This window comes from Triticum dicoccoides, chromosome 1A (genome assembly GCF_002162155.2).
Source record: "Triticum dicoccoides isolate Atlit2015 ecotype Zavitan chromosome 1A, WEW_v2.0, whole genome shotgun sequence".
Taxonomy (NCBI): domain Eukaryota; kingdom Viridiplantae; phylum Streptophyta; class Magnoliopsida; order Poales; family Poaceae; genus Triticum; species Triticum dicoccoides.
Window position 1 is genome coordinate 528,634,584 of NC_041380.1, and position 20,619 is coordinate 528,655,202.

Here is a 20,619-nt window from a genome sequence, read left to right on the forward strand (position 1 = left end):
AAACCTCCTGGCTCCATAATTGAATGAAAACCACCTCTTGGTGCGGTGGTGGAGCTGGAGTTTAGGAAATTAAGAGTTTTTAACTATTTGAAAAGTAGCCCACGTCAAAGCATAGGAAAAAAATATGGACTTATTTTATGATTATTTAGAAATCAGAATTAATTAATAATGTACAACAAAGTAGGCAAAGAACAAAAAAACTATATGCTAGTATGGAGATACATATTTTACTCATATTTGAGCCGTGGTATTAGTTTTTAACCGAATACGCGAGTTGCGTATCATTCCATTGATAGGTTGGGAGGGAATACATGGGTGAGCGTCTTAGGCGTCGTACACATTGGATGGTGATACCTAAGTGCTATGGTGAGCAGCGAGGGAGGGAGGATGCTCAGCCTCAAAAGTTACAGTCTATGTTACATGAATGATCCTATCGAGCCCTTTGGCGCCGGCTCTTGCCCAAAGTTTCGCCTCCTGTTGTATGTCCTTGATGAGCTTGTTGTAGGAGGGTGCAGCATTGTCGAAGAGAGCTGCGTTGCGGTGTTTCCAAAGTTCCCAAGAGGTGAGGATGATGATGGAGTTCAACCCTTTGCGTAGGCAAGCTGGCACGCTAGCCCTCGTCGCCGTCCACCAGTCAAAGAATCCAGTAGTGCCATCAGGTGGTAGGGCGGGTATGCGGCACCATGCCATGATGTCGTGCCATATGATGCGCGAGAAGACGCAGCCAACGAGAAGGTGGTGTAGGGTCTCGTTGTCCTGACTGCAAAGCTTGCAAAGGGGGTCGTGAGGTAGATTGTGGCGTGCGCGCCGGTCGGCGGTCCAACATCTGTTAAGCGAGGCGAGCCAGAGGAATATCTTTGCATTGGAGGGAGCCCAAGTCTTCCAAATGGGGTGCCAGAACGGCGCGGTGGTGGCTCTGATGAATAGCGCATGGTAGGCCGATTGCGCGGAGTAGTTGCCGTCGGCGGTCCACTTCCAGGAGAGCTTGTCAGGCTCGTTTGAGAGCTGGACGGCTTGGAGCAGCCTCCATAGCTCGACATACGACGATAGCACGGGGGTGCAAGATGCCGTGGATGTCGGCGATCCAGCCTCTGTTGCTAAGAGCTTTGCTGACTAAGCGTTGGCACCTACGACGCCTCGGGATGAGGGCAGATAAGATAGGAGCAATCTCGGGGATGGATCGGCCATTGAGCCAATGATCCTGCCAAAACTTGCAGGTGTTGCCGTTGCCAATGGTCCAGGTTGTGGAGGCGCGGAAGGGCACTGATGCCTCGTGGTCGGATGGGAGATGGAGATGTTTCCAGGAGAGATCCGGATCGGTGCGCTGCAGCCACAACCATCGGGTGCGGAGGGCAACACCGGTGCGGTGCAAATCATGGACCCCAGGACTGCCAAGCGCAAGGGGGCAGCACACCTTTTGCCAAGAGAAGATGCAACATCCAGCTTGAGCATCTTTGTTGCCGTGCCATAGGAAGTCTCGAATGAGCCTGTTGATCTTCTTGAGGATTGCCGGGTTTAGCGCTAGCGCTAGCAGGATGTGCACTGGCATGGCGGTGAGGACGTGCCGGACGAGAGAAAGTCGCTAGCCACAGGACCGCAAAGAAGCCTTCCAGGGTGGTATTAGTTTTTGAGTTGATTGCTTGGGTAGTGTATAGCGGTAAGGTTTAGGGTTAATTATCCTTTTGCCCTCAGTGGTGTCTATGTGCTTAGTTTTGCCCTCAGATGTGAATTGTGCACTCGTTCCGTGAACTCTGTCGTCTCCGTTAGGTCAACCTTTTGATTCGGCCCTTACATGTGGGACCAGGCGGCAGAGACGGCCAATCCTATTCAGACCGTTGCACGGGTGGCTTGTGGGACCCAACAGAGAGCCGTTGAGCAGAGAGCCATTGCGCGTGTGCTATATAAGCGGGCGATATACAATGGCGGTGACCACGGCGACAGAGAGCACAGCGGTGACCACGACGAGAGAGAGAGAGAGCACGATGGTGGGAAGCTAGCTGTGGAGGGCGTGCGGCGTTGAGATCCCCTTCGGCCCTGAGCTCCATGTCTTCCTCAAGCTCCCGCGCCACCTCGCGGATGCAGAGCCGGGCGCGTGTGGACATGCCTGTCTTCGTCTGTCCACGGTGCCGGGCGGGCGTTGATCGAAGGGTTTCTCACACACCGAGGAACCATAATCGTCCGTTCTACGTGTGCAGCGAGAATGGGGTAAGAATCGAGGCAATTGCACCATTTTCGTGGTCGGGATCTTTGAGCAATGGGTTGATCTGTTTGGTGTTCATGTAGGTGAAATGCTTCTTTCTTTGAGTCGATGCTCTGGCCAAGACTCTGATGAATGAACTGCAAGAAGAGCATGAAGAATGGTTGTGCATGCTGCCATGAACGGCAATGGCCGCAGCACGAGCTCCGGAAGAAGAGATGGAGGGCGAAGCACGCACTGACAGAGAGCTAGCTGTTGAGCATAGGATATTGAAGAAGAAGGTTAGGAAGCTTGAAGATCAAGCACAAATACCAATACCCATTTGCAATTACTTTTGGGCATTTGTAGGTATGGTAATCGCATTGGTTGTAATGTTGAAAATGTATGGAAAGGCATGAATTATGAAGGAATTTGTAAGCTTGAAATTGTATGAGAAATTCACCTAGTTTAAATGTTGGTCAAAGTTGTTTAAATGCTTAAAAAAGAGAATAACTGACCAACATTTAAATATGTTGAAAAAAAGGGAGAAGAAATGAGGAATTCATAAACTTTTGATCAATGAAATGCAGCTCTCTGCTCTGCCTTTCTCTCTCAAAAAAGGTTCCTCTGTGGGCCAAATTCAGAGCGGAGAGCCAAGTGCAGGCTAGACTAATGGGCCAACTGCATCCAATTAGGCCCATTCGGGGGTTCTCTTGCATGTTTTTCTATTTTCTGTTCTGATTTAATTTAGGCAGTAAATCATAATGTTGAAACTTTTTGTGGAAGCTAATTGAATTATTCTAGAGCCAAACAATTAAGTTTAGAATTTTTTTGGAGCTGTTAAATATTTAATAGCAATTTAATTACTTCAATTCAAATACACCGTGATTTAAATCAAAGACCAAAATGTCATGGAAAATGTGCCTCAGCTTTGGTAGAGGTTTACACCTGGTGACAAAATAAATGAACATTTTTTAAGGGCATTACATTGAGAAAAAATAATAAAATGAAGGGTGGAAAATGCATAAAAAATTGGTGCGGCTGGGGACTCGAACCCAAGACCGCGTGGGTTTGTGGTGTTTAGGGCTACGCTAGTAACCGCTAGGACAGATGGAATACTTTGACATGGTTAGGGAAGGAATGTATACATAGTGAGACCGTGAATGTTTGCACACGCGTGAGAGTGATTTTCCTTTGTTTTGCACTGAAATTTTGGAGGGTTGGAAACGTATGTTTGCACTGCCACATGATTTTGGTTAGAGTGGCACTTGGTTTAAGGTTAAAGTGGCACTTGGTTTAGGATTTAAAGGGGATAAATTTGCATGTTAGTTCATGACTTGGTTTTTTTGAATGAAAAAGAGGGCTTCTCACCCCCTTCGATTTTCCTTAATGAAAACCACAAGTTCTCGAACTTCATGACTTGGTTTAGGGAAGAAATGATATGTTTGGGCACGGACATTTTTTAACACACATAATAACTTAGATAAGATGCAACACACCGTACCCTTACATTAGGCAATAATAACTTGGACCCATAAGTTCACGAACACGACACGACACGAAACGGCACACACAACATAGAAAAGCAACAAAATAAAAATGATAAAACTAAAACATGATGAGCTTGACTCCGGGCTCGCACCCCTTCTTGAACATCTTCATTTTGACCTCATTCTTCCACCTTGCCGCGCGCCCCTTCAACACCGTCTTCAACTTCACACCTCCTCCTCCTCCTCGTCGTAGGGAAGGGAGTGCATCTGGCCTGGAGTGGGGAAGATGCTCTCGTAGTTGGTGTAGATGTTGTACACCGTGAAGAAGATGGCCTCGCAGGAGCACCAAAAGACTTGGCCGAGGAGCTCGCGCGCATAAAACGGGTTGGTGAAGGTGACCGTGAGCAGTAGGAGGATGCCGCCGCGGTCACGAACCTCGTTGAGGGTGAACATCCTAGGTGAGCCCCGTGGTAGGTGGGCATAGCCGGCTTTGAGGAAGGTGCGGGTGAGTTCGACGGACCCCCTCCACCTTGAAGTCGCCCAAACACGGAGCTCCCTCTCCACGAGCACGCCCGGTGGGTAGCGCAGCTCCGGCACGACAGGCGGACGATTGAAGGTCGGCCCGTTGAACTGCATCTTCACTTGGTCGTTTGGAGAGGGTTCGGTCGCTTGGGTGTTTGAAGTTGGAGAGAATGATTCAGATCTGGCTTGTGGGTGGGACAGGAAGAGAGGCACCCCATTTATAGGCCTGTGGGTGGGAGAGGAAGAGAGAAGGGATGAGAACGGTGCGTGTGTGAATCCAGACGCGTGTGTGTATCCGTTACGTTTTGGATCCTTAAAATTTTGCATGGAAACGATGCATGGGTGCGTGTGTGAATCACTGCATAGGGAAAATCTTTGACCGGGCGCGTGCATCTGACTCGCTGTCGTAATCTGAAACAATGGCCTAACTCTGAATCAATACGTGCATGACCACCTTGCTCGCATCGCTCGCATGCATGCACGTCTGCCTCCCACGCATGCAAACCCACATCGCCGCCCTTCCCATGCATGCATGCTTGGAAAGGCTGAGACGGCCTATTAACTGCGGTCTCAGGCCGAGACAACGAGACGGCCCAACGGTCCATCCAGCACGCCCGGTACTTGTTGAGAAAAAACAATCTCCGAGCCAATCAGATTGCATCTCGCGGATCGCCTCCCTCCTCCCCGAAGATTCCTTCTAGAAGGGTTAGATCGATGGCCCTTGATCGCCGCTAGGGTTAGATGGACGGTCCTTGTTAAACGCTAGGATTAGCGGGGCTTGGGAGGGGTTTGGAGCAGTCAAAGATATGTTTGACTAAATTTCAAATGAGTATAATAAATTAAATAAAAATAGAAAAATGAAAAACCTGCGCACATAGTCTTCTTATGTCATGTACTAACGATTTAAGTTGATAAACAATGTTTACATACATTTAAACGAAAAGTTCATGTGTTTTATGTGATATCTAGAGTATCTCAAACTCTCTTGTATGAAGTGAAGAGAAGTGTTTTGGAAAAATGAACATGAAAATTTCAAAAAACTCACCACAGCTTCATTTTGGAGTGACTAAGAAGGATCTAGGCTTAGTTTCTCATTTTTATGTTTTAGACTTGTTTAAATTTTGGTCAAGGTTAAGTTTGACCAGAATTCAAATGAGCAAAACAAATTAAAAAAATCAAAAAATGGAAAAACCAGCGCACATAGTTTGTGTATATCAAATATATGTGTAGGAAAGTTATTTGGCTCATTTAGACAAGGTCAAAAAACCTTGCTTAGAAATGAGGCCGTTTACCCTACCTTTGGACCCCTCTATTTTAGCACATTTTTCATGAAAATTTCAAAAACCTCACCACAACTTCATTTTGGATTGACTAAGAAGGATCCAGGCTTAATTTTTTATTTTGATGTTTTAGACTTGTTTAAATCTTGATCAAAGTTAGGTTTGACCAGAATTCAAATGAGCAAAGCAAAATTCAAAAAAAATCAAAAAAAGGAAAAACCAGCGCACATAGTGTGTGTATATAGAATATATGTGTAGGAAAGTTATTTGGCTCATTTAGACAAGGTCAAAAAAATCTTGCTTAGAAATGATGTCGTTTACCCTACCTTTGGAGCTCTTTTTTGCACATTTTCCATGAGTGTGAGTTTACCAAAGTTTCGAAAGAATTCAAACATCCATATAGCATGTCAAATTTGAAGTTCTAACATAGGTCCAACATAATTCAAACACAGGTCCAACATCATCCAACAGAAATACAACATTATTCATAATGTTTCATAATTATTCATAAATAGCATTGGGGCTTCTGTCTGTTCCTTGAGCTTCTTGTCATCACTTTGCTCCTCGTACACCTTGTGCTCATTGCTTCTTCTCTTCTCCTCTTGGTTGTCGGTACCTTGCGCGTCTTCTTCAAACCTACCATAGAGCTGTGCAAAATATAAAGGGTAATGAGATCATGTCATGTGATAAATGTACAGTACTATTTGACCCTTGCAAGATTTACATACCTAGAAGAACTCACAACAACAGAAGGTTGGTCACCATTTGGAGCCTCACTTGGATCACCATTTGGAGCCTCACTTGGATCACCATGATCACCATCTGGAGCCTCACTTGGATCACCATTTGGAGCCTCACTTGGATCATTAGTTGGAGGATATCTTGGATCATCGTCAAAATCATGCGGCTGTTGACCATCATCATTTGGAACCTCGTCAAAATCCTCATCTGATGCAACCGGCTGTTGACCATCATTTTCATCATCTATTGAGGCAACCGGCTATTGACCAATATTTTCATTGAAGCCTTCATCAAAACTCTCTCCGAACGCTGGATCTACTGTGTTATCACAATACTTACCAAAATGATCAGACCCACCACACCTTGTGCACTTACGCTTCCTCGCTCCAAGTCCAGCTCCTTCCCTGCGAGGTCTGATTCGACTCTTCCTTGGTCTACCTGCTGCTCTTTGCAGAACTGGAGCACAAAGCTTGAATCCAGGGTCCACCATATCCCTTTGTTGTTTTCCCTCCATAGTAGGCAAGGCATAAGCATATGTGGCTTTGAACCTTGCAACAGAGTAGTAATCATGCATATACTGTTGTATGTTCCCTGCTGGACCTGGGAGAGAAGTGATGATAAACAAGGCATGAATGCATGGCAACCCAGTTATGTGCCATTGCCTACAACTGCAAGTTCTAGCTTCTAAATCCATTGGATATCTCCATTCCTTATTCTATTTATCCAAATATGATATCTCTGCTGTGGTATCCGAGCAAAGAGTCATGTTCATTTCCAAGCCTGTTGTTTTCTACTTCAGTTCATTCATCATGGTAGGGATGATAATATGGCCCATGAATTTAGCCTCGGCTATTCTTGCACGATAATGAAATTTCTACATGTATTCTATCCTTATCCTGTCAAGCAAATTCACCACATAATGACCCTTTAGTTTCCGGATCGTTGAGTTGAAAGACTTTGCTAGATTATTATGCACATAGTCAACTTTGCTCAGTTCACTGAATTGGCTTCTGGCCCATAACTTGGAGTGGTGTGTTTCCAAGTATTCTTTCACTTTGGGATTCATGTATAACTGCCTCAAGTGGTAGTTGTGCTTCTTCACACTGCAAGTCAAAGATGCTGGTCATAAATTGTCGGTATACACCTTTCCTTTGAATTTCTTTATGAAATTTGCAGCAAGGTGATGCATGCATTCCCTATGCTCTACTCCAGGGAACACATTGTCCATGACCACTTCTAAACCTTTGCAGGCATCTGTATGAATGACCAACCCATTGGGATGTGCAATAGCCCGGCGCAGATTATGCAAAAACCAAGTCCAGCTCTCCTCAGACTCTGTCTCCAGCACACTATAGGCAACTGAAAATACAAAACTATGTGCATCAACTGCACAAGCTGCTACTTACTGTCCTTTAAATCTCCATGTGAGAAAAGTTGCATCAATAGCCAAATAAGACTTGCAGCCTGCCAAAAAACCCCGGCAACAAGCCTCAAAGTAGACAAAAACCCTCCTAAAGCATTCCTTGGTCTTTGTCACTCCCCTGAATGTGTACTTCACGGTGTGGCGGTCAATATCTACAATACTACCTGGGCTGGTCCTCTCCACTTCACCTTTGAATGAATACAACAATTGAAAACTTTCCTGCCAGTTACCATAAATAGAATCCATAGCATGTTGTTTACCATTAAACAATCTCATGTATGGTAAATCTATCTTGAACTTATCTTTGATGTTCTTCTGCAATTCCTTTGGACCCATTTGCTGGTTTTCTTTCACACACTTCTTTACTTCTTCTGCAACCATCTTGACTTGGCTCTACTGATTGTATCCTTCCTAAAGGTTGATTCCTGGCATGTGTGCTTAAAATGGTTCACTTTGACCTGAACATTAGTGCTATTTCGCATTTTAGATGCTAGCAGCCTTCATGGACAACCCTCAGTCGGACAGTGCACTCTGTAACGTACTTGATCGCTCTTGTCAACTTTGAAAGTACGTTCTACCTTGATGCAGTATGTCACAAGTGCATTTCTACACTCAGTCATGGATGCAAAAATGGTACCTTCTTCCATATGAGGGTTCAAAGGGTCCCATTCAACAGCTGCAAGGTCTTCGTCCTCACCCATTGTGTCATCATCCACACGGACTGTGAGCCCCATCTCGGTTTTCAGCCCGAGGTGCCCGTCGTAAATTCTGAATAACATTAGAATACAACTTCTCTTCATCAACCCCAGAATTGTAGTCATCAGGCTCCACTTCAAGGGAGACCCTACTGTCGTTGCCCATGCTTGTCGAGCCACCACGTCGCCGTGCACCAACTGAACTGTTCTGGCCAGAGATGCCATTATGATGACTTGGTTCTCCCCGAGATGTTGCACCTGTCATCCTAGGTCCAAATGCCTGCTCAAGCACATCAATTTGCAGCCTCACATGAAAATTATCTTTCTCTTTGTGCCTAGCAAACATGGTAGCCAACTCTTCATCATTACTAACTGTCACCCATTTCTTTTCCCCATCATAGTATTTGTATACCACTTCATCAAGAAAACCCCAAGGATATTGGCTACAAATTACCTCCCCAAATTGTCTGAAACTCCAATTACTAGCCATTGGCAACCGATAATCGAAATCTCCTTGGTATTTCTTCTTATCCTTTGCATCGAACATGTACCGGTCCCTTCTAATGTGCAACAAGAAAGCAAACAACTCCATCCTAACCGACGAAAAACAGAGACGCAATCAGCACACTAATCGGGCAAACCTACTCGAATCGACTGTTTAAATGCATAACTAAGCTCAATCTAAACAGGAGGCGTGACTTACCCCTCGGGAACCCAGTCGTGGACGCGGCGGATCTTCGGCCCGATGCCTGCCTCGCCAAATACTCCAGGGTCGCCGCTACTCGCCATTTCGCCCTAGGGTTCTTCCTTCTAGTTCAAACAGACTCCACCAGCCCCCACCTTTGAGCGCTCCGATCGGGCGCACGGAAGGAGGCCGCGCCACGGGTCGAGCAGGTGGCGGGCGCCCCATCCATGGCGTCGCAAGAAGGTGGCGGGCGTCGCATGTAGCGGTGGAGCGTCGGCGCAGGACGGTAGCGGTGGAGCAGGCCGTGCAGCTGGTGGCGGGGTAGGTGCTGGCTGCAGCGCAGGTGGCGGCGGCGACGCAGTACGGCCGGCCGGCGGATGGGCAGAGTGGGCGTCGATTTGGCCAGCTAAAATCCTGCGAATGATTTGGGAATTTTGTTGCACGGGCCCACATGTCAGCTCCAGACCCACGTCCACGCGGTCCCACGTGTAAGCTACAGACCCACAACCACTAACGCCGGCGGACGAAATGGACTAAAATCTGGCCGTTTGGCCTCGTCATAGTAGCTGTGCATGGACTAGGGGCAAAACCGAGCACAATTCGCATCTGAGAGCAAAACTGAGCACATGAACACCACTGAGGGCAAAAGGATAATTAACCCTTTTTTTACTAAGGTACGTCTCTCGGCCCTAGGTGCCCGGGGTTGGCGAAACCCATGAGTCCACCCCCGTGTGCATCCATTGTGTAGCTCCATGAGACTAAGTTGTGGGATGTATCTCCTGTTTTTGGTAATAGAAGACTTAGACACTCTGCTTGCTGGCTGTCGAGACGAGGGACAACATCTTTGTGGCTAGGAAGAGTTGCACGATTGCATTGAGCGATGTGCACTCATAGGTCAATTGCATTATGGCTTTAGTCATCCCATCCTTTTGTGGACCATTGGTGGTTGACTTGCATATATGGGCCGCTGGAGGGTGCGAACAAGGTTGGTTTCGTGGACGAGTTGTGAGAGGTGCGACCTCTCCACAGTCATAGTGATCCTGAGTTGTCTGCAGTGACTTCAATATGATATATAGTAATTGAGGACGAGATCAATGAAAAACCTCCATGACCGCACGATGGGGAGATTCCACCGCTTCTAAATGATTGTGAGCTCAAAGAGTTGTACCTTCATGGTCGGTGATACACGTGGTCCTGTGAACATGGTGCTCCCTGGTTGGTCAGGCTTGATAGAGTGTGGACTGGGAGGAGCTGCATCCTAGCTGCTCGATGTAATATCTCTCTCCACCATTATCTCTGCCCGCTACCAGTCTACCACCTTCTCCTAGACTGCATACGGTGACCACCAATGATGAGAAAAACATCATTATGCGTCCCAAAAACATCATGTCAAAAACCAACAGCAGTAGGTTAATTATGGATGCCATGATTGTACTATAATGCGAAAACCAGCTCACCACACAACCAAACACATGGCATGAAATCATCACAGACGAGGATCTAGAGGGCAGAACACTACAGCTATCAACTGGCCAACCTCTCCATCTTCTCTCCTTAAAGCTACTAATTTAACCCCAAGCAGACAATAGCCAGCGAAGCGGCCAACCAGACCAGCCAATGGCACCCAGCACTGGCCGGCCGGCCAGAAGGATTATAGCCGCAAACCTTCGTTTGCAAGCCAAGTCGAGACCCTCAACTCTCAACTCTGAGTCTCCAACTCCAAGTACTAGTACTATATATAACCCCTCAAATGATCTCTCCTCCTCCACCCAAGATCACAAGCCTGACAATAACTTCAGTTCTCTTGCATCACCGGAGTAGTCTTCGGTAGCTCGTTGCAGCAGCATCCTTCTAGGAGCAACCAGATGGCGCCGACTCTGAAGCTCAGGATCCTCGCCGTGGCTGCCGCTGCCGCCGTCATGGTCAGCACAGTCTCCGCGGCCGACGGACCAGCTCCTGCGCCAGCCTCCGGTGCGTCGGCGGCCGCCCCGGCTGTCGCCATGGCGTCCTTGACCGCACTCGTCTTTGGCTACTTCTTATGAGGCTTTTAGACGACGTGCGTCATGCACAATTATTTGGGATCTTTATTTGGTTTTTCTTGTGTTCATACATGATATGCGTACACATTGTAAATTTACATGTTCGTTTTTTATTTCTATGAAATTTGTTGGGGCACATACACTTGTATCTCTAACCTGTAACTGATCATTTCTGTTGATTTGACTTTGTTGCATATGCTGGGTCCAGTCTTCGGAATTTCAACTTGTCTATTGCGGTGCCTTAATTTCTGGAGCAATTGCACGCACCCAGCTTCTTAGGGAAACCAAGATGAATTCTTCAATTTTAAATGATTGCCAGAGAAATATAAAGAAAAAAAATTCTACGCTGAAGCTTCCAAGCTAATCAGGCCTACCTGTTACTAAATGCAAATACACGACTGCTATTTTGTTTTTTGAAAAAGCATGCATACGCCAGGCCTCTGTATCATTTCGATGCACCAAAACCATTTATTAAAAAAGTGCAAGCCAAACGATCCCGACATTGAGTACGTTGAGTTCTTGAAATCTAATAATGTGTTAGCTGCACTGGTTGTTAGCTGTCTCCAGGCCTTGAAATATTTATTTTATCATTTTTCGACCCCAATAGTTTCACTAGCTCACAACAGCTGGTTGCTAATTCAACTTTCCAAATTTTCTGGGTCAATCTTAAATTTTTGTACATGTTTCTTGAAATAGGCTTTAAGCCCGCTTTAGAAATAAAGCTAAACGACCGAATCGATACAAGGCAACGAGAAAATCCTTTTACAAAGCAGGTCAATGAAAAAAATTCGACAGACGAGAGAGTAACGAAAACGCCACCAACTCAAAGTCTAGTATGAATACGTGAGTAGTCACACCCCACAAGAAGCACTCGAGACCATTGACTAGGAATGTAACTGTGCCTCCTCGATAAACCACCGGACACTGTTGCACCGCATAGGCCAAGCTATTGGCGGAGAGTGCCACCTGCCCTCTCTCTCTGTCCGGACCACGTAGCACCGATCCTGCTTGCAGATATAGCGAGGACTATGATGTCACATGTAAAAGGCCGGAGACAAAAGACAGAACCCCCGCTCTCAGAGTAACAGGAGGCACCACATGATTGATCTCCCCTCCCCTTTACGCCCCCCTCCCCTCTCCCTCACGTCGCCTCCCCTCGGGCGGCGCCAGGGCCCCCCGATCCCGCGCCGCCAGCCCCTCCCGCTCCTCCATCCCCAGCCGCTGCTGCCGCCGGCAAGGGCCGCGGTGGCGGCGGGCCTTGCACCACAGATCCAGGGCGGGTGGTCGCCGGGGCAGATCCAGTGAGGTGGAGGCGGCGTCTCATGCGAGAGATCGGGGGCAGCAGTCAGGGTGGCGCCCCTGCTGTGCAGCGGCGATGGTAACCTACATGGTCGGCGGTGTGGCAGCCGCGGGCGCATGGGTGGCTTCGATGCCTGCGGATCTGGCGTCCTGTCCAGATCCGTCTCGGTACGGCCTTGGCCAGCCGGTGGCGCTAGGAGGACCAGTGAGGGGCGGCTGGAGGCTCCCTGCCAGTGTGCCGATGCCGGCCCTCGTCACCACAGCAAGGCTCCGTTCGGTTCCAGCCAGCTGCGAGGTTGGGGGGACGCGACTTCCGGTGAAAATCGCGCCGACTTCGGTCATGGCGGACGATGGCGGCGTCTATGACGTCTCCCTTCTCGAGGCATCGTTGTTGCAGGTCGTGGCGCCCCACTCGTGTTGCTCCGGGGGAAACCCTAGATCTGGATCTACCGGATCAGACGATGATGGTACCATTGATGCCGTTGTCCCTCCTGAGGGCATCGTTTTGGAGCAAGTGCTAGTTGGATGGGACAAGCGGAAGAGCGTTGTCTCATCCACCGCAAGGCCGGCGACGCATCTTGGTGGCATGGTGCTGCGGAGGTTCGGCGACAGGCGCGTGTGGACGGATTCGTGCAGGTTGGTGGTGGCGTCGTGGTGGCGTCGACGGCAGGCCTGGCAAGGTCGATGGGTCAGTTTCTGGTCTGAAGATGGACCGGTGGAAGATGACGGCAGCAACCTCTGAGAGTGTGTCAGTCCGGTATGGGACCCAGTCCCGGTGTGTGGCTGGGCTGGGGCATCCAGCTTTAGGTGTTAGGATTTGGTGCGATGTCCATTTGGTATTAGGCCCGGATATTCGGCACACCTTCATCAATGGGATAAGAGTAGCAACAGGTGTTGCCTAGATGGTGGCTTCAGACTTACTGATGTATTACTTTGTATGGTTTCTGTGAATAATTAATAAGATAGCTGCATGCGATGCAGAGGCCGGGGGTCTATCCTCCTTTCCAAAAACGAAAACGAAAACGAAAACGACCTACTAAGTATTACTCCCTAAGAAGGCATTGCCATGGTAGAAGGAAGTGTTGTTTCTTTCAAATAGACTATCACATCCCACTTTTATCTTCGACCACCTATTTGTCACTTTGAATGGTGACCAACATATCTGCCTTCAACTTTTTGCCTCCTCACAGCAAACATTATGATTGAATTTTTTTGAGAGTAGAGTAGCCAATGCTACTCAGGTAAGACTAGTACATTCAGCTTCCATCATAGCTCGTAGACTAGTCGGGACGTCTGCTAGCAGCATCTGGTCTCCACTTCTTCTGTTGAGCGCAGCTAGCTCGTGCGCCAACCTGTTTCTGCATCGGTTCACATGGACGATCTTGCATTCAGGGAAGGCACTCATTGCATGCTTAATATCCATTATGAGGCCATAGCAGTGAGACCGCATGGGAATATGGGATTCCACTTCTTTCACAATCATTTGATTGTCCATCTCCAGGATTACCTTACCGTTATGGATACCGGCCAATAGCCATAATCCAATCAGGCCTGCTCTGGCCTCTGCTTCCTCCACGCTCCTGCAGGTCGGCATCTTTTTGCAAGCGGACAGTAGCACTTTGCCGTGATGGTCTCGAGCAACAGTGCCAGCCGCTCCAATCCCAGTTTCAGTGTCAAAGGCCGCATCAGTGTTCAGTTTCACTGTATCTCGGCTCGGAGGGGACCAGTGCAAGGCCCGGGATTCAGGAAGCCTTTGTATGGCGCTGACCCCTCCACTAGTCACTTTCCTGTCCGACGAAGCATTTGTAGTTTCTACCATCCTAATTTCCTCCTCATATTTCTCAAGAAACATCACTGAAGACCTGATTGTCTGGCTGCCATCACTCCGTACGCAGTCTTCTTGCAGGTGCCAGCAGCACCAAAATAGCAGTAGGATTTTTGCTTGGGTCTCCTCATTTACAGAATCAAGTAGAACCTGTAATCAGTTGCTACCTGTGTACCAGAAGCACCTTTCTTCAGGCAAATTCCATACTTTCCTCATGGCTGATCTGAGCCCTCTGCTTTTTGTGCACATGACAACCGCGTGGAATTCATTCTCCCTTCCATTGCCACAGATTCTGCATATGGCATCCAGCTCAAGGGTTCTCTTGTGCTTATTTTCTATTGTTGCTAGCGTATTAGTCGCTACTCTCCAGGCAAAAATCCGAACTTTACACGGCACCTTCGTTTTCCAAATGAGATCCTAGATACTGCGATCATTTGCTTCCCTTGATGAACTTGAAGGGGTGTGCTCTAATTGGGCCAAGTTTTCAGCAAGCTTGTAGGCACTCTTCACTGAGAACACTCCATTGCTCTCATGATGCCATGCTACTCGGTCCTCCGCCTCCGAGGCCGGGATCAGGATTCTGCATATCTCATCTGCATCGAAGGCGTAAAAATTTTGTCGAATGAGTTCTTCATTCCACTCCTTCCTATCCGGGAGCATAAGCTGGTTGACCCACCTCAGTCGAGTCCTCCTGATAAAGGCTGCTGTCAATAGACCCTCTCTTCTCGGCAGCCATTGGTCCCGTTGGATTTGTATGCTCCTGCCATCCCCTATTCTCCAGATGAGCCCCTTCTTTAGGAGCTGAAGCCCAAACTCTATTGCTCTCCATACTGGGGACACATCTGAAGCAAAGACGGTGTCTAGAAGATTACCATTGGGATAGTATTTAGACTTGAGTACTCTCGCACAGAGGCTGTCCGGGTTTTGGATTAGCCTCCATCCTTGTTTCTCAAGAAGGGCTTGGTTAAAGAGATGCATATCTCTAAACCCAATACCGCCTGCCCTCTTGGGTTTAGTCAGGCGTTCCCAAGACATCCAGTGGACCTTTCTGTGTCCTTCTTCGTCTCCCCACCAGAAGTCCCTAATCATCCTCTCATATTTTTCACAGAAACCTTTTGATAACATGAATACACTCATGATATAGGTTGGAATGCCTTGGACCACCGATTTTACATGGACCTCTTTAGCCGCAAAGGACATGAATTTTTCTAACCAGTCACTGCATCTTTTCCCGAACCTGTCCATAATCGGTTGGAATTGTTCATCCTTCATTCTTCCTCTCAAAGGTATCTGATTGTGCCCCAAGAATGTTTTTATTTGTTCTCTCGTTGTAGCTGGGCATACTTCGCTAAATAGAATGGAACATTTGCTTTCACTGAGTAGTTGGCCGGTACATTTCTGGAAGGTGCCCAACACTCTCTTGATGGATTCAACTTGCTCTACTGTGGCCTTGAAAAAGAGCAAGCTATCGTCTGCGAAGAACAGGTTCGAGATACCTGGGCTGTTTCTCGCTATTTTGATAGGAGTCACGTTGTTCGCAGCCATTTCTTTTTTCAACAGACGTACCAGTCCATCCGCGACAAAGAGAAACAAATACGGGCTGAGTGGGTCCCCTTGCCGCAAGCCTCTGGATGGGACAAACGCGTCCAACAAACCTCTATTGCATCTCACTGAATATTTCACGGAAAGAACACACTGCATCACCCATCTAGTCCATTTCGAGCAGAATCCTACTTTCTGGAGCACCCCTTCCAAAATATTCCAGTCCACTCTATCATAGGCTTTAGCTAGGTCCAGCTTATAGGCACAACAGTTATCTCTGGCATTCTTACTATGTTGGATTTTGTGGAAGCATTCAAATGCAATTATAGCATTGTCTGTGGTCATCCTGCCCGGAATGAAGGCGCTCTGAGTCTCAGATATAATCTCGTCCAGTAACGGCCGGAGACGGTTGAACTACTTTATTTATTTATAAATGTGGCCGTATGCATCTGTCTGATGCAGAGGCCGGGGAAGCCCCCCTTTTCAAAAAAGAAAAAAAACGGCCGGAGACGGTTGACAAGGCATTTAGACACCACCTTGTAGATGATGTTGCATAGGCTAATGGGTCTAAAATCCTTTAGAGATTGGGGGTTCTTCCCTTTAGGGATTAGGACGATCACCGTGTCATTTATCCCCTCGGGAAAGATACCGCTTTCAAAAAATTCTAGAACTCCTCTTATAATGTCATCTTTGATTTCCCCCCAATTTCTTTGGAAAAATCGAGCCGGGAACCCATCAGGGCCAGGGGCTTTGAGCGGACCAATCTGGAAAAGAGCATCTCCAATTTCTGTCTCAGAGAAAGGTTTAGTCAACATATCATTCATATTGTTGTTTACTCTGGCCGCGATTAGATCTAGAACCTCCTTCGGGTCCACCCCTTCTTCTTTCTCGTATAGTTTTTTGAATAAAGAGTTCGTCATTTCCTTGATACCTCTTTCCTCCTCAACCCATACTCCGTTATCATCTTTCAGCTTTAGGATTGTGTTCTTCTTCTGCCTCCAGGTCGCTTTCTGTTGGAACCATCTTGTGTTTTTATCCCCCTCCTTGAGATAAGTAGCACGTGACCTCTGCCTCCACATAATCTCCTCCCTAAGGAGAAGTTCATCCAGCTCCTGAGCTAACTTATCCGCTCTCTTCTGATTTTCTGGAGATGGAGCCGAGTTCTAGATCCTTTTTAGCTTCGACCGGATTTCTGAAGTTTTTTTGATGACCAAACTGAAGTCCTTAGCGGCCCAGCAGCGCAAACTCTCTTGCATGTGTTTCAACTTAGCGCAGATCTTCTGTAAGCTCCCAGCCGGACCATCTTCCTTCCACGCCCTGGTAATCGCTGGTTGTAATGATTCAGCCCTTTCCCACATTTCTTCCTATCTAAAAGTACCACTGTTGCCTTTGTCCACAGGCCTGCACTCTTTCCTTTCCCCAACTCTCAGCAGGACAGGGAGATGATCAGACCTCGACGAGCAAATGTGTTCTACAGTGGCCTGTTTAAAGTAGTCTGACCACTCGGGTGATGCCACACATCTGTCCAGACGTGCTCGAACATTTGAATACCCTTGCTGTTTATTGTTGTACGTCCATCCTGGCCCTCTGTATCCCATGTCAAACAGATTGCAGTCTGATAGAACTTTCCGAAAGTTTTCCATGTTCTTTTCGGATCTCTTTGTGGAAGAAAAATGTTTGGATTGCCACATAGTTTCATTGAAGTCGCCCATCATCAGCCATGGGAGATTACTCGTATCTTTAATCCTTCTAAGTAGTGTCCACATATGGTGTCGATCATGTGCTTTTGGTTCACCGTAGACAAAGGTCCCTCTCCACTGTATGCCATGAGGATTCAAACGAATTAACACATCGATGTATCTCGCCCCCACGGTAATCTTTTTTATTTCCACACTCTCATCATAGAAGAGGGCAATGCCGACACCTTTTCCAGTGCCGGGTTGCGTGATACAATGACGAAGGCCGAGCCTCCACTTGAAGTTCCTTACATAGTTGTTATTCTGCCGTGTTTCAGATAAGAAGACGAGCTTGGGCTTATAGGTGTGCACAAGGCACACGAGTTCTTGAACTGTACGAGGTTGCCCGAGGCCTCGACAGTTCCATCCCATGATCATCACGACTCCTGGCGGGCACCGCCCTTGGCGCCCAATAGGTCACTGGGAGCCCCTAGCCCGGTAGCTTCCTTATCATCCTCCTTCCCCTCCTCAGCTTGACCTGCAGCACACACTTTCTTGTTCTTGTCATTGCCCCCATCAAGTCCAGTAGCCTCTGAAACCCCTGCATCATCAGTCTCACGCCCACCTCTCTTGCCCAGGACCGAATAAGACTGCATTTCTGCCTTCAAGCTCACCCTGTTTCTCTTTGTAATCTTGCTGTTGAAAAGGCCCTCAATTGTCCAGACATTTTCCTGCTGGATGAACCTTGGGATCGGGCCAAAGCCCGGAGGGTACGGTTGGTCTGCAGCAAACATTGGTTCAACCATCTTGTCTTTCCCCTCTGTTTTGGCACCCATTCGGCCCAGCTCTGCTTCAGCTGCTGTAGTAGCAACATTGGTCACTTGTACATCAGCCGGGTTCAGTGGGGGAGCGCAGTCTTCTGATGTGACCTGATTCCCTACTGTTTTGGTGTCATCCACAGCAGGGCCGGCCTGGTGCACAGCCGAGCCAGCTCCAGGAGCAGGCAGTGCCAGCCCGGGGTTCATCTGGGCGCCTGCCATGGCGATCTTGGTCGATTCATTGGCAAGTACAGGGCTGTTGGCCTCTTGTGATGCTCATTTCTCTACTCGGCTGCCTCCATCTGACACCTTCAGGGCACTGACCGCCGCAATAGCTGCCTGCACGAGGGGGTTGGCCAGGAGTTCCTCAGGTATCCTCTCCTGCACCTCCTTAATCAGGTTCGGCCCTTTCTCCCGGACCACCTCCTTCCCAAAACTGAGCAGACGGTGAGCACTATTTGCAACCGGGGCAACATACCCCCCTCTACTGCTACTTTTCTTATATGGGGAGGCACGCATTGTTGCCGTGTACCTCATCTCTTGGAGGTCCTCCGGCAACTTACAATCGCGTTGTCCATGCCCAAGAAAGCCACAATAACCACAGAAGCGTGGCACTCTCTCATACTTAACCTCTAAAAAGAACAGCTCATTTTTTGGCTTATCATGAGACTTGATCCTACATCGGAGAGGCTCATCTACATCATGGTTGATCCGAACCCTAATGAAATCACCCCAGATCTTACCACTATTGTAAGTGGTATCCACCTCGAGAACCTCTCCGAGCTTTGCCCCAAGCTTCCAGGCCACTCCTTCGTCCAGCATGATCGGGGACACGTCGTGAATACGTACCCAGATTGAAAATTGGTCTACCAGACTAAGGGTTCAGCCTGATCCTAGTGGAGCTTGCACTCTGTGTTCATCAATTTGGCTAATTTTAAAATAATATTGCGATTGTACGACAAAAACTCTTCAATCTTTAAAAATTATTAAGAATTTGTGCATCAACTGGTTGCAGTTATGGTTTTTGTTTCATTGACCGCAAGATGATAATTTATAGCAATGCAGGAGAGTATGCAATATCAAAAATTATCGGTATTATGCAATATCAACTCTTTGCCGCCCCTGTTTTTGGGTCTAAGTTTGCAAGCAAAGGAAAAATGCCGATAACTAGTTGTACGATCACTCGATCAGTGGGTCACTGACAAGGGAAAGATGATGAATAGCTTTGTGCAAATATACACAATTTCATAGTTCCGTTGCCGTGTTGCAAATAACAATATAGATATACATTCAGATGTACATATATACAAATACAGCCAAATTTACAACTTATATTTTCAAATCTGTCACAACATTTCGTCAAACATTGTTGTGGCATCTAATTGCCTCTCCATTGTTCAACGAACCCAGTCGACTGTCCAAGACCGTTCTAAGGTTGGCATCCTGGCGAGCGACATCAAGAAGATTGCTACTGGTTTCCTGGAGTGCTCTTTTATCCATGTTGATGGTTTGTCAAATGTTTCAGCTCAGATTTTAGCTCCTTGTGCCAAGCACTTTGTTAGCCTTGTCTATCATAATGTAACCCTGGAATGTATCCAGGGGACCCTCTGTTATGATATTATTTAATCAATGAAGTGTCGTATTTGACTAAAAAGCATTTCATCAAACACGCACCAACATCCTCTATCACGGTGTAATACCAATCAATGCTTCCACGCTGTGTTAGCAGAAGAGGTAGCATCAATCGTCATGATGAATGAGGAGGTAGCGAAAGCCGGGGTGGCGGCAGGGTTGGCCCCCGACACTGGCGCGGTGGCGGGCCCTTCAGCCGCTGATACTAGGGAGGACGCCACAAAAGCGATGGCCGCTGCCACAACGACCAGCCCCAAATGTAGAGTGGCTGCCATATTGGGACAAATTAACTTTCTCAAACAAATGAGACAGTTTGGAAGTTTTGGGCAGCTCCGAAGGTCAAATTCTTCTCTTGGTTGGCAATACAAAATAGGATATGGATGGCTGATAGGTTGGAGAGGAGGGGTGGGGAAAATTGTGGCCTATGCATCCTTTGCAGGCGGGCCAATGAAACATCCTCCCACCTTTTTATTCAGATGTCGCTACACGCTGCGGGTCTGGCGGATGGTCAAGGAATGGTTGGGGTTAGGAGCGCTTGAGATAAGTATGTGGGCCATGGAGCACAATGTAAGGACTTGGTGGACTAATATGTCGAAGCCCAATACTGCAAATCGAAAGGCCATGGCATCATTCACCATGCATATGTGCTGGATTATCTGTAATGAGAGAAATGCTATTGTGTTCAAGGAGAAGTCGACTCCTCCCTTCTACATCCTTAAGCTTATACAGGACGAGGACAAGCTATGGGTCACCACAGGAGATAGCCACCTTAGCAT